The sequence below is a fragment of the Mesocricetus auratus genome, unplaced genomic scaffold (assembly GCF_017639785.1).
Source record: "Mesocricetus auratus isolate SY011 unplaced genomic scaffold, BCM_Maur_2.0 Super-Scaffold_100047, whole genome shotgun sequence".
NCBI classification, from domain to species: domain Eukaryota; kingdom Metazoa; phylum Chordata; class Mammalia; order Rodentia; family Cricetidae; genus Mesocricetus; species Mesocricetus auratus.
The window spans coordinates 2,525,993-2,540,806 of NW_024429224.1; the positions used below are offsets into that span (position 1 = coordinate 2,525,993).

Sequence of the window (14,814 nt, forward strand, 5' to 3'; positions counted from 1 at the left end):
TGAACTCAATGTATAGCCAAGGATGACATTTAATTCCTCACCCTCCACATCCTAATGGCTGGGGTTGCAGGCATGTGGGACCACACCCAGTTCAGGATGTGGAATGCTTGTCCGGTATGTTGGCAGCCCTCGTCTGGGTTCTCAGAAATCTTCCTGTTACTAAGTTATTTTATAAACTTAATGTTATTATATTATTTATAAGCATGATTTTTGTTGTTTTTGGTTTTTCAAGACAGGGTTTCTCTGTGTGGCCCTGGCTGTCCTGGAACTCACTCTGTAGACCTCAAACTGGCCTTGAACTCAGAGATCCTTCTGCCTCAGCTTCCTGATTGCTGGAATTGAACGCATACACCGCCACTGCCTGGCTATAAACATGATTTTAACATACACACAGATGTACATAGTACATACCTTAATTTTTATTTGATTGTATGTGAGTGTTTTGCCTGCATGTGTGTATGTGAACCATGAACACACTTGGTGCAAATGGTTCAGAGGCGGGTGTCAATCCCCCTGGGACTGGTCTTACAGGTTGTGAGCCAGCGTGTGGGTGCTGATAACCAAACCTGTGTCCTCTGCAAAAGCAGCAAGTGCTCTTAAACCCTAGCCATCTCTCCATCTCCTTTAAGGACACATTCAATAATTGCCGTAATTCAGACATCTAGTTCCCTTCTAATTTCTGTTCTTATTGGTAACAGAGTAATAAGCATCTTCACCATCATTTTTATTATTATCCTAGACATAAATTTCTGGACTGGTACCTAGCAGAGATTAAGAACCTGATAAATATTAGGTTGCACGACCAGGTTGAACTGATACTGACATATCCAATTAAACACGCACACGCTGACACAAAAGCTGTCACTAAATATGTACCCATTAGAACACAAAATTTCTCATCAGAATGTCTCCTAGGAATGGCTGGGTCAGAGCAGTTGGCTAGCTGCTAAGGTGTTTAATAAAGCCCCAGTTAATTAACAAGAGAAAGAATCCTCAGTGGTTTGCCTTACGGTAGAGGACAGCAAGAAATGTGCTGGAGACAGACCCATTCTTCCCTGTAGGTTGCTCAGAACGCTGATAGTCAAAAGACTCAGTGGGCGACCAGCTGCTTCTGACCCAGGTGAGGCTACTGAAGGGCACAGCCAGAAATCCCAGGTGCAGGATCCCCAGCCTTCCACATGCCCCAGAGCTGGGGACACATTGGCATCTTCTCTTTGATGAACAACCGTCTACTTCCAATTAACATTCCGTTGCTTAAGATCCAACACCAGCTAAGCACTGGAGAAAAAGGGTGTGAGAGTGAATTGTCACCACACTGTCCAGGGGAAAGAAGGAGTAGAGGATGCTTTAGCCAGCAATGGAATCCAAGCTGGCGTTAGGAAGCCTGTGGAGGCGCTGCTCTGAGATGAAAATAAAATCCCGCATGACTTCCCGTCTTCAGAACAACACAGAATGCGAAGATGGTTTGGTAGGTAAAGCGTTTGCTGCTCAAGTGTGAGGGCCCGAGTTAGGTGGACCGCCCAAAGCTATTGTCCAACTTCCACATGTGAACTATGTTATGTACCCGTGTGCCCACACTCCCATGAACACACATGTACACCAGTAACAGAATACTGTAGATTGGGGCTGGGGAGACCACTCAGTGGTTGAGCGCAATTGTGTAATCATGAGGACCAAAGTTTGGACACCAGCATTCATGTAATAAGCCTAGTAACTTGCACGCATCTGTAACCCCTGTTCTCAGGGAGGTGAAGACAGGAGGTGGGGCTTGCAAGCTTCCAGCTTAGCTGAGAAAACCAGAGCCCCAGGATCAGGGAGAGATCCTGCCTCAAAGAAATAAGTGGAGAGTGATAAAGGAGGCTGACACTCTTTTAGCCTTTGCACACACATGCACACTCACAAAGACACACACACATAAGTAAATAAATCTTTAAAAACCATATGGATGAATGCACAGACACATGTGTATGCGGATGTGTGCACATGATTGCACACACAGGGTTTATATACATACAAGGGAAGATCAGCTACAAGCATCTACCTCTGGCGAGAGAACTGTGGGGGAGGTGAGGAAGTGATTTTACCTCTTACCATTAGACCTGTGGGTTATCTCAATTTTTATAAATACACACTAATTTTCTACTTAAGGGAGAAAGTAAATCCCTTTATTTATCTGGCTTCCTAACTACCTTTCCTTCACAAAGCTCCCTGACTGCGAACTGTTTTCTTTCCAAATGCATAACATCCATTATGCGGGTTGATTGCCACAACAGACCTGTAAAAGAGCCCCTTGTTATCATTCCCATCTCATGTGTCTGGTTACTCAGGTTCCTGATTTCTGGCCGTCATTAAATTCATAAAGGAAAAAGAACACAACCAATGGTAATAAAATTGCTAGAAAATAGGCAACTCATGTTTTGCTACTAACAGCACAAAGCTGTACAAGCCTTCTGGGGAGCAATTTGACAATTTGTATCAAAATCCTTTAGACTCTGTACACCCTTTATTCTCGTGATACTTTTGCTAGAAATGTATCCCAAGGACATAATTAGGATGTGCACAGAATTTCAACCATTAGGATAATCATTTGGAAGATGCTCATGATACTGAAAAATTAGAAACCGCTTAAATATCCAAGAATAGAAAATTACTTAAATAAATTATGTTCCATTCATATGAGAGTTACTATAAAGTCATTAAATGGTGGCAAAGAAGCTCATTTAATGATGAGGAGCACAGCTCATGATACATCCTAAAAAGTAGGTCACCCACAGTTTGTGTTACAGGAGTCCGTTTCTGCTTTTAAAAAAATGCAAGCAACAGTAGCAGTGTGCATGGAAAACAGGTGAAGCAGGGCTCAGGATGCTCGCCCCGGGGGAGCGAGGCTAAGAAAGGTCTTTTATTCTTCTTCCTTTTCCTAACTGGTCGAGCATCTCCCCTCCACACTAAATTTTCTTCCAATAAAAGTGCGTCTGTTGGAATAAGAAAAAAAAATTGTGTGTCTCAATATACTTAGCATGCCCTGGATTTGTTCTCCAGTAACTACTTCAAAAAGTATGAGAGAGAGAGAGAGAGAGAGAGAGAGAGAGAGAGAGAGAGAGAGAGAGAGAGAGAGAGAGAGAGAATACCCAAGCACCTGCGCTCTCCACAGTCCATGTGTTGAGGTCAGAGGACAAATTTCTAGAGTCAGCTCTCTCCTCCTACCTCTGCCTGGGTTCTGGGGCTCAGTCTCAGTCTCTAGACCTGTACAGCGAGTCTTCACCTATGGAGCCATCTTGCCAACCCTCCCCCCACCCCATATTAATTTTTAAAGCAGATTCATCATTGTCCCCTAGAGCAACTTTTGTGGTCCAGCCTTAGCACTTCCCTCCCTCTCTCCTGACTGAGCCCCCCCCCTTACAACCTACTCTGTCCATTCTGCAAAGCCAGCCCCTCCAAGAAGCCTGCCATGATTTGTATCGACTTTCGGCTCCCTGACTTATGTAGCTCACAGTAAGCTTGCTGCTGGTGGTCATGAGACTCTTGCTTCCAAAGTCTGTTCCTTATGGCATCTCCAAAGTGACTTCTTGGTCTCTGGATCTTTAAATAGATCTGGCTGCTTTCACAGCACGTATTTGAGTGTATGAAACCCTAGTGGCTCTCAGGGCCCCTCCCAGTGGCCTTTATGCAAAGCTCCTCCTGCCTCATGATCTCACCTGTTCATGCTTGGCTGGCTATTCCCTTGGCTCTGTCCCAAGGCTTCTACCTCCCACTGGCTTGTCATGCCCCAACCACTTTGGAGTTTATCTTTTGGTCATATCAATGCTCTGGGTCACAGCCAAGGTTTCTTTCAGGCCTTCAACCTTGTATTAATCAGTCATGCAAAGGCCAAGGCTGATGAAAACCATGTCTCTTGCGTACTACGTAAGACACACGCTAGAGACATAGCATCAACATGCAATCTTTGTAGTCTGTAAAAGTGATCATAACCACAGCGACCCTTTATTGTATCTTCTGTGCCAGCCCACACTGCTCTCCCCTTTGCAGGCACCTCCCTTCCCCAGAGTATTAGAGACAGGCTCCGAGTTAAAGTAAGGTAAGCTGTCCAAGGTTGCAGAGCTAGGGGGGAAGCAGAAGTCTCATTTCACGCCAGCCCTTGTGGGACTGCCGACTTCATGGCTCAGCCACTACCCCCTTCCTCTCTCACAGCCACGTACAGTAGGAGAGATGAAGAGTAAGCTCCATCATCGATAATATGTACAAAGGAGTCAAGACCACGATGGGGAAACCCACAGAATCAGCTGACCCGAGCTAGTGAGAGATCACTGACTCAGGTCTGACAAATGGGGAACCTGCATAAGACCGAACTAGACTCCCTTAATATAGGTGACAGTGGTGTGACTGGAACAGTATATGAGGCCACTGGCAGTGGGTCCAAGATCTAACACTTATGCGCAGACTGACTTAGTGGAGCCCATTCTATATGGAGAGATACTTTGCTCAGCCTAGACATAGGTGTGGAGGGTGGGGCTGTACCTTGGTCCTGCCTCAATGAGATGATGGGACAGATTTAGTGCACTTCCTAGAGGAGGACTTACTCTCTCTGTGGAGCAGATGGAGGATGGGGGGTGTGTGGGGAGCAAGAGAGAAAGGGAACTGGGATTGGAATGTAAAAAATAAATTTAAAAAAGGAGTTAAGTTCTATCAAGATTACATGGTTCAAGGTCATTTCACCTGAATGCAGAGGTATCTGAATTCTTGGCCATGGACACATGTGGTCCATGCAGGAGGAGATGAATAGGAGAGTCATAAGGGGAAAATCTGAGTGAGTGAGGAATGAGCCTCTCCAGGAAGGCAGACCTCCAGGTCTGTAGGAGAAGTACAGACAAAGAAGGATCTTTCCAGGGTCCCCTCTGTGCTAGAAATTCTAGCCACCCACCTGGGACAACAAAGTCATTTCTAGATCATGACCGCCCCTGCCCCTTTGGCCTAACGCTCAAGAGCCCCTGCATCTGCTGAGGTAGGTAGGGGAGGGGCTGGTAAGCAGTGCTACACTGGGCAGAGGGAATGGTACCTCTCCTGCTCCAGAGATACAACAAAAACACCATCTGCCTGAGGCAGCAAGGTAGACCTAGGCCTGGAGTTCTTGACCCAGGATCTGGAGTCGTCTCTAACTTGCCTTGGACTTTGGGTGCAAATCTGCCCTCTTGGTGCTGTCATGGCTCCTCTGGAGACTGTGGAATAAATGGCGCAAGGGAAACTGTTTGGAGAACTAGAGTCAAGAAAAGCTGGTGCGCTGGTTTGAGAACACAGTCTAGGGTTCCTCCAGAAGTTAAACAGCAGCGCTATATAATCCAGCAGCTGCACTCCTAGGTAGACACCCAAGTGAAGCAAAAACATCTGTGCACATGAATGTTTCCAACAGCACTGTTCACAGTAGTTGAAAAGTAGAAATACCCAAATGCCCATCAACTGTCAAAGAGACAAACAAAATGTGATATGTCCAGCCGGGTGTCGGTGGTGCACGCCTTTAATCCCAGCACTCGGGAGGCAGAGGCAGGCGGATCTCTGTGAGTTCAAGGCCAGCCTAGTCTACAAAGCTAGTTCCAAAGCAATCCAGAGAAACCCTGTCTGGAAAAAAAAATGTGGTATGTCCACACAATAAAATATTACTCAGGAAGGATTCAACTGTGCTATGAAAAGGATGAACCTTAGCTGGGCAGTGTTGGCACACACCTTTAATCCCAGCACTCTGGAGGCAGAGGCAGGCAGATCTCTGTGAGTTTGATACCAGTCTGGTCTACAAGAGCTAGTTCTAGGACAGCCAAAGCTACACAGAGAAACCCTGTCTAAAAAAACAAACAAACAAAGAGATGAACCTTGAAAATGCTACTCTGAGAAAACCAGATACAAAAGGTCACAGTCACATTCTGTGATATGAAATATGCATGCAAACCATAGAGACTTCTAGAAAGCAGAGGCTCAGTTGTTTTGAGCTGGGAAGTTGGAGCAGGGCGTGCTGGTGGAGGCCTGTGAGGCGCTTCAGCAGGTAAAGGCATATACTAACAAGCTGGAGGCCTAAGTCTGACCTCTGGTACCCACAAATGGCTATCAAAAGTTGTCCTCCTACTTTCACAGATGAACCCTGCCATGAACTTGTACATACAAACATGCACGCGTGCGCGCGAGACACACACACACACACACACACACACACAGGGTAACCTTACAATTATGCTAAGAGTTGTTTGGGGGGGAATTTGATGAAGAGTTGTGTTCTGCTGTTTCCATGCTGAAGCTAAACCCCCAAGGCCTCACAAATACAAGCCGAGTGCTCTCCCACTGAGCCCCATATTGAATACATAGCCGAGCATGACCTTGAACTCCTGATCTTGCCTCCATCTCTGGAGTGCTGAGATTAGAGGCATGCACCGCCACTTTCCTTCTGTTGCTGGAGCTCGACTCAGGGCCTCATCAATCTAGGGGAGCGGCCTGCCAATTAAGCCAGCCTCGGGATGTTTTTAAAGGAACAGAAGCCTGCGCTTATCTGGTGCTCACTCCTGTGGCTTCCGCTTGCTGTCTCTTGTTGGGTGCCATCTTACTGACTCCTCACAACAGCCTGGACTTGAAAGGCGAGGAAACTGAGGCAGGAGGGTTAATAACATTCCCAGAGTGGTGCCTCTCAGGCGGCACTGTGAACAACCATGAGACACACCTCCTGGTCCTTCCCATCTGACACGGGGCCTCCCTGAGAGCAGCCGTCTGCCATCTCTGGACTCTCAGCCTTGGCTGACAGGTTTGCAGCCCTGTGCCGTCTTCGCCCTCTTGTCTGGCTTGCAATGACATTGACTTTTCACAAAAGCACAGCATCTGCGGCGAAATCTTCAGGCTGCCAGATGCTGCTTCACGCCCTCCCTAAGGCTGCCCAGACGAGAGGCAAGAAGCACCTCAAATCGAGACAAAATGCATTTGTGGTTTTGAAGAAAAGTCATTAGAGACAAGCCGGCTGTCCAAGGCCAAGGTTGCTTCAATTCTGTTTACTTAAAGTATAAAGAAGACAGTCCCCGCTCCAGTGGATGGTTCGGAGCCAGCCTGCAGGAAGGAGAGGGCTTTTGTTGCTTTATTATGTTTTTTTCCCCACTGAGTACCCACTGCTAACCACAGGAGAGAGCAGGAGAGAGACAGAGGGAGACACAGCAAGCATCTTGAGGGAGACACTGGAGTTGGTAGGAGGAGTGAGAGTCGGTCTGGAGGCCAAGCTGGAAAGGAAGGGTGGGGAAGCAGGAGGGGCTTGTGAGAGGGGGCCCCCCAGAGCCTGGAGCTAGCCTAGGAGGAGCCTGGGGCTAGCCTAGGAGGAGCCTGGGGCTAGCCTAGGAGGAGCCCAGCAGCCATGAAGGGCCTTAGCTGGGCTCATAATACAGTAGTGGCTAGGCCAAGACTCCTCCAATAGCCTCTTCCTAGGCCCCTAACTCCAGCCTCACCCCTCCTAATTTTTCTCCACATGAACCCAGTTTCCACTCCTCCAATTCCTCAAAACACTTCCATGGCTCCCAGTGACTAGGGAACAGACAGACACCCAGCAGAGGCCGTCCAGGGTTCCGAAAGGTGAGAATGCCGGATGCTAAGTTGAACTTTCCCATGCAGGAGTTTTGAACCTAGGACCTTGCTCATGCTAGGCAAGCTTTCTCCCACTGAGCTACATTCTCCGGACCAGACACCAACCTTCCCTAAATGAACCCCGCCTCCTTCCTTTTGAAATGCTCTCCTTTTCACAGATATGTGTTGACACTTCCTCAAATAGCACATTCTTTTTAAAAAAATGTATCTATTTTTAATCGACACAATGTTTTTCTTTCTTTCTTTAAGACAGGGTGTTTCTGTGTAGCTCTGGCTGTTCTGGAACTCACTTGTAGAACAGGCTGGCCTCAAACTCAAGAGATCCTCCTGCTATTGTCACCTGAGTGCTGGGATTAAAGATGTGTGCCACCACACCTGGCCACCTCAGACATTTTATCATGTCTTTGTGTTGGGGACCTTGGAAATCCCAGCTACTTATAGTGACACTGAGATGGCCCACTATTCTGTCAGCCATCATTACCCCATAAATGTCACAAGTTCCTACTGCTTGAAGGACTGTTTTCCCCAAGTGTGGAGGCCAGGGACTGGGGTGTAAATCAGTTAGTGGAGTGTATACCTAGCGTGTGTAAGACCTTAGAACATGGAACTCAGTACTGGCCATGGACTGGACACTCAGTAATTGCCAGAAATGCGGAACAAGTAATCAGAAGTGAGCCCATACCAGGGTGCATTCAGGAGGAGCTGTCACCCCACCGGATGTCACTCCACTGAGGGAACAGTACTGTTTGGCATTTGTCACCAGTTCCCCACCTTTGGCTGAGATAAATTCCTGGGCCCAGGTCAGCCTGTCAGACAGCTGCGGCATAAGTCGCAGACACTCCGCATTTCCAGAATCAGCAGAATGGACCAGCAAGGAAGCAACAGAACAGGGGCCCCCAAGTTCATCAGAATGTACACCCTACTCCTCCAGTCTCTTCCTCAGGCTTCTTCACTAGCAGTGAGGTCCCGACACCCTGCATGGCCCAGGGAACATTTTCCCCTGCTAGGCTTCTTCAAACCAGGGAGCTGTCCCCTCCCCACTTCTCCAGAACCCAACTCCCTTACTGTGCACAGGAGCCCCAACTCTCCAGTCTGTTATTCTCCTGAAAGGAGATGGGCCACGCTCTTGTCTGCGTGTTCCACAGCCTCCAGGGTCTCTCTCTGCCTCGCTGTGTCTCTAGCCCGGCAGATACAAGCAGCGGGAGTGGCCGCCCAGTGAACAACTGAACGAATAAGCAAGGACAGTGTCAAGTATTCACTGAGTGTGTGCCAGAACCGGCTGCAACTTCTCTACACTCCACGGCTCTTCCTGCCCCTGTTTTTAATTTTTTTGTTTTTTTAGACAGGGTCTTGCTCTGTAGCCCAGGCTGGCCTGAAACTATCCTTCCTGCCGCAGCCTCTTGTGTGCTAGGATTACAGGTGTGTGTCATAAGGTCTGGTTGGATTATGTTAATCCATGCAGCAAGACAAGTGCTTTGATCATTGTCAAAATATGAAAGATAAATCTGGGCATGATGACACATGTCTATGATTTCAATATCTGAGAGGCAGAGGCAGCAAGATTGATTCACTGTCACGTTTGGTTACATGGTAACTTGGAAGCCAGCCTGTGCTACCCTGTCTGAAAACAACAATAAAGTTCTTTTTGAAAAAACTATGCTGTGTTTTTATTTCTGTGTCTGTGTATGTGTGTACACATGTGCCTTTGGAGGACAGAAGATGTCAAATCTGCTAGAATTGGAGTCGAGACAGTTACAAACTGCCCATCGTGGGTGCTGGGACCTGAGCCTGGGTCCTCTGAAAGATCAGCAAGCAATTTTAACTGCTGAGCCATCTTTGAAGCCTCTTAACTCATTGGCTTGGAGCTCATCAACTAGACTGGGCTGATCAGTGAGTCCCAGGGATCCTCCTGTCTTTGCCTCCCCAACACTGGGATTACAAGTGCATGCTGATTTGCCTAGCTTTAAAAAAAAAGTGTGCATGTGTGCGTGTGTGCGTGTGTGCGTGTGCGTGTGTGTGTGTGTGTGTGTGTGTGTGTGTGTGTGTGTGTGTGTGTACACCATGTGGTTGCATGTGGAGGCCGAGGATGACCTTGTGGAGTTGGTTCTCTCCTCCCACCTGGATGGATGGGGATTCCAGGTTGTGAAGCAAGTGCCTTTATCTGCTGAACAACCTCACTGGCCTGTTCCTAGCTTTTTCTGTGTGTTCTGGGGATGGAACTCAGGCCCATGCTTCAGTTACAAGCATTTGACTGACAGAGGCATCTCTCACCCAGACCCCATCCAGCTTCTAAGCTATTTCTTTCCCACAATCCCACTGTTCTTCACCTTACCCTAAACCCAGTGGCACAGGATGATTCGGGCGGACATTCTACAGAGGATTACAGAGCTGAACTTGGGGTTTGGACTAACCGTGAGAGTCTGGTTGCTGTACCTGCCTGCTCTGCTCTTCCCTTGCTCTCGGTGTAGTCAGGATGGACCTTACCCATCAGACCTCACCGTCCTCCTGGGAAGACAAGTCTTGTTTCATTCTTGGTGCAGTTTATGTGACAAGGACCATTATATACTTGTAGAGGAGGAGAAACTGAGGCCCAGAGGTATTAAGAAACACAGCCAAAACCAGACAGCAAGGCGTTGCTGAGGTAGGATGGGGGCTTGGCTCCCCAGGTGTGAGAGTGCAACAGGCAAGTAAGAGAGGCTGATAGACTAAATCCTGGGGTTCACCGCGCTGGGCTATTCACCTGCCGCATGCTCATCCCGATGCGCTTCCCACTTCCCCCAGCAGAGCAGGCACAGACAGCGGGATCCACAGAGGACGGTCAGACAGCGGACGGTCAGACAGCGGGATCCACAGCGGAAGGTCAGCCCGAGTCACGGTCAGGAGGAGGACACCTTTGCCTCCTGTGGCTACTGGTAGTGGAGCGGGTAAGCCATCATCCCTTCCAGAGCTACACATTGGGGCTCTGCCAACTGCTCCCTGCGGTGTAGGCAAAGATGCATGGTGTCAGCTCAGGCACAGGCGAGAATTTTGTCAGCCTCCGGAGTCCCGACACTGCCATAAAATCGTATTTGCCCTGTGAGTTAAGACACACGTATCCATCCTAACCACCACTCAGTATGGACAAACATTTTGCCAGAAACTCTGGGAAGTTTAAGGGACAATGTTTTCCTAAGCAGAATAAGAGTGATCAGACTTCAGCTGTGGGGTTGGCTCCCAAGGGAACTGGGGCCTCTTTATCCCTGAGGGTACTCACAGATACTCCCCAATGTAGCTGGGTGGGGCTCACACAGCAAATGAAGAAGGTTTTTGAGAAATTGAAGACCTGAGGCTACAATTTTTTTGCCTTTGCTGCTTTTTTTCAAATGTCTTGCTCCGGTGGTATCACATACTTGGCCTGGTCCTGCTGTGGTAAAAGTGTGACAAGCACTGCACCTAAAATCAAAATCATAGGTTTAAGGAGGTTTAACTCAAGCAGTTCGCCATCTATGGGGCTTGCTGGGCTTTAGCAAATTCAGAACATTTTTAAAAATAAACTCTGAATCCATGAACAGCTGTTCTCAATTCCTCCTTTCTCCCAGCCTCTGGCAACCACGGATCTATTTTCTGTCTTCCTGGATTTACCTATTTGGGACACTTTACACAAAGAGGATCATGTAATGTGTGGTTTATAGAACTTCATACTCTGAAGTCCTACCCCAGTGCCTCGGAACATGACCTTCTTTGAAAATAAGGTCCTAGGCGATATGATAATTTAAGATGAGCCTTAATGCAGTATGACTGATGTGCGCACACCAACAGGAAGGCTAGATACAGAGATGGACAAGAACAGCGTGTAAAGGGGAAGCCAAGGAGCACCAGAGATTGACAGCAGCCGAGAGATGCTACAGAAGAAGTCTCAGAGCAAGCAACCTGACCAACAGCTTCCTCTTGGGTTCACAGCTTCTCAAACTGTGGGACAGTGTACTTTTGTACTTTACGCCACCTGGTTGTGGTGCTGCCCCATGGCAGCCTGAGACACTAAAGGACAGGGTTTGTGTCTGTCTTCTTTCACTCAGCATACTGTTTTCAGAGTTTATCCATACTGGAGCATGAGTCAGCATCGTAATTTTTGTGGCTGAGTAATAGTCTACTACGTGGATAAACCACATTCATTTACCCACTTATCAGTTAACCAACTTTTGAGTAGTTTACAGTTTGGGTACTCTTATGAGATAAATACTCCCATGTACATTCATGTAAAAGCTATTATGTGGACATGTTTGCTGAGCTACAAGATGACTAAAATTACCAGATAGAACCTGAAAGAACCGTCCCACTCACCTACATGTTTGCTTTTAAGTTCAGAGATCATTCAACATGCACAGAAGTTCATGTATTCATTCACATACATTATGGCGGTTATTACTCTGGATTGTCAACTCAATGAGATTTAAAATCACCATGGAAACAGACCTCTGGACCTTTTGTGAGGGAGACCCTAGGTCTGGCTGCATCACCCTCGGTCTATGGTCCTGCTCTGAATGAAAAGGAGAAAGCAAGATGAACAGCAGCCTTCATCTCTCTCCTGGCTGCTGAGGTTGCCACATGACCCGATGGCTGCCTGGAGATCTTGCTGCCATGCCCTTTCTGTCATGAAAGACTGTGTGCTGGGTAACTCCCTTCCTTCTCTAAGTTGGTTTTGCCAGAGTAATAAGAAAATAATTAACATACACATGTGATATTGCCATAACAAATACTGCTTTGGGCCTGTTGCTCTCCCGGAATGTGGGAGTTGATCAGAAGTCCTGTGACACTGAGGAAGAAGATGACATTTCAAAAGAATAGAGTAAGTCGGGGTATTGATTTGAATACTATCGAGGAATAAAACCCAACATTTAAAGGGGTACAAAGAGGTCAGAAGAGAGCAAATGTCCCAACCTTGGCCTTCTGAGAGTGCACACGGCTTCTAGATTGCCACATGATTTCTAGAGAGGAATGGGCTTCACCAGCGTGCTCGTGAGTTTGCAAGTTAAGGATGTACAGGTAAGGAAAAGCACACTTGACATCTGTGCCGGGCTTTGCTGGTGTAAGACTCTCAGTGTCTGGGTCCTCTGGAGGGCCTGGAAGCTTACATAAGCAAAACTGTTTAGATCAAGATGAGCACAGGAAGATTCGATTTCACCGTGTCTGCGAGCAAGCAGGATCAGAAGCTATTCTGAGCAGCCACAGAGGAAAAGTGCCAGAAATCATAAATAAAGCAGTCAAACCCGTCCAGTGGCCAGATCAAATGTGACATTCCCAAAGAATGTGTGAACAGCACGTCTTTGAAGCCTCTGATTTTTCAAAAAGAAAAAAAGGGAAGAGGGGGAAAGGCAGAAAACGCCGTAGTGGCAGCGCTGGAACCCACTGGAGCCAAAGCTTGACCCCAGACGATGTGTTCAGGTGGGAAGAATGCCGGTTGGAAAGGCGTGGGTCTCAGCCGCCTACTGAACAAATATTGATTCTGGACACTGTACCTATCGTTTGTACGCGCTGTTCTTTGGCCCCTCGCCCTTCATTTTACGTATCCTCCTATCCGTTCCGTTCTTACTGCTCCCTGGATGTGCTGTGCTCACTGTTGCTCTCCTGGCCATGATGCCAACCTCAGAGGGCGGAAGTCTGCCCCAGCTCACCTCACTTCCCGAGGGCGGAAGTCTGTCCCGCCTCACCTCACTTCCAGAGGGCGGAAGTCTGCCCCAGCTCACCTCACTTCCAGAGGGCGGAAGTCTGTCCCGCCTCACCTCACTTCCAGAGGGCAGAAAGACTTCCTTACCTCCCTACCCTACCTCACCTCACTTCCAGAGGGCGGAAGTCTGTCCCGCCTCACCTCACTTCCAGAGGGCAGAAAGACTTCCTTACCTCCCTACCCTACCTCACCTCACTTCCAGAGGGCGGAAGTCTGCCCCCGCTCACCTCACTTCCAGAGGGCGGAAGTCTGCCCCAGCTCACCTCACTTCCAGAGGGCGGAAAGACTTCCCCTACTTCACCTCACTTCCAGAGGGCAGCCCCACCACCTGGGTCACCTCCTTCAACCCCTTCTCCATTCAATCTCCTCCAATTCTGTTGCCAGAAACTACTTAAATGTTTTTTTTTTTTTTTTTTTTTGCCAGGGGGACCTAGAAGATTCCATATTCTGAGACGTCAGTGAGATTCTTCTGGGTGCTTGAATCACCGAGTGATGAGTTAGAGTCAGGTTTGCTTGAGGAAACCAAAAAAGGGAGGATAGAGGAGGAAGGACGAAGGAAGGGAGGGAACACGGGAGCGTGGGAAGCGTGGAGAGAGCAAGGATGGTGAGGCAGGTCCTTCGCCATCCTTGTTTTAACCTTTCGGTGTCTTCCTTCTCTTGTTGCTGGGATAAAAGCAATTTATGGAAGAGCTCAAGGTGCAATCACTCATCGTGAGGACTCACAGCGGCGGGACCCTGAGGCAGCTGCTCACGTCACACCCGCAACCAGGAGTCAAGAGCCTGAGGAATGCTTGTGCTAGTCACTGTCACATCTGTGTAAAGTCCAGGGTCCCAACGTTTTCTACTTGCTGTGCAAGGACTCTTCCCCCAGACCCATCTCACTCACTCTTGATTCTCTTGTCCTGGTTTCTTTCTCTTCATGCCGACTGGTTTCACTCTTGCAGAGACAGAGCCTCTGCCCCCTGTGAGGCCCCTTCTCAAACCCTGAGAGGAGCTGTGCGCCCCCAGCAGGTTGACATCGTCCCTGTGGGACTTGGCTCTCAGAGGTGTTGCACCTGTGGTGGCTTCTTTACATACCTGGATTCACTGTCCAGGAAGTGGGTCGCATGGGCCAGACAGGCAGTCTCAGTCTAGTATGGGCTGTGGGTGTGGGAGCTCTTAGAATAATCCATCGTCTTCCAATAAGGATGGAGAAGAAACAAATGAAGCTGTGGGGGTGGATTTGCCTTAAAAAGCACAGTGGGCTGCATTGGCACAGAAATCATTAATTATTGAGGGCATTAACAAGATCAACTAGTGTCAGCTAGTGGAAGTTCTGCTTTTCTGGAACATAAGGGCCAAAGGCAGTGGTCACTGAGTGCCATGGTATTAGATCCCAAAATTCACAGTGCGGGTGTGGTTTGAACACTCAGCCTTCCTCTGCTCTCTCCCGGGGTTGGGCCTTGCTTCTTCTGGATCCCTCTGAACCTCTTCCTTGCTCTCATCAGAGCTGCTGTGGGCACTCAGGACCTCTC

General features: G+C 48.2%; 1 long non-coding RNA gene across 1 annotated transcript; it reads right to left on the reverse strand.

The window, feature by feature from the left end:
* Window positions 1-703: 703 nt before the first annotated feature.
* Window positions 704-13,233, reverse strand: LOC121136069. Its single transcript, XR_005873181.1, has 5 exons — window positions 13,092-13,233; window positions 10,850-11,028; window positions 10,337-10,572; window positions 6,695-7,071; window positions 704-2,972 (listed from the first exon to the last, which is right to left on the reverse strand). It is a non-coding gene; the product is annotated as an uncharacterized LOC121136069 (long non-coding RNA).
* Window positions 13,234-14,814: the final 1,581 nt, after the last annotated feature.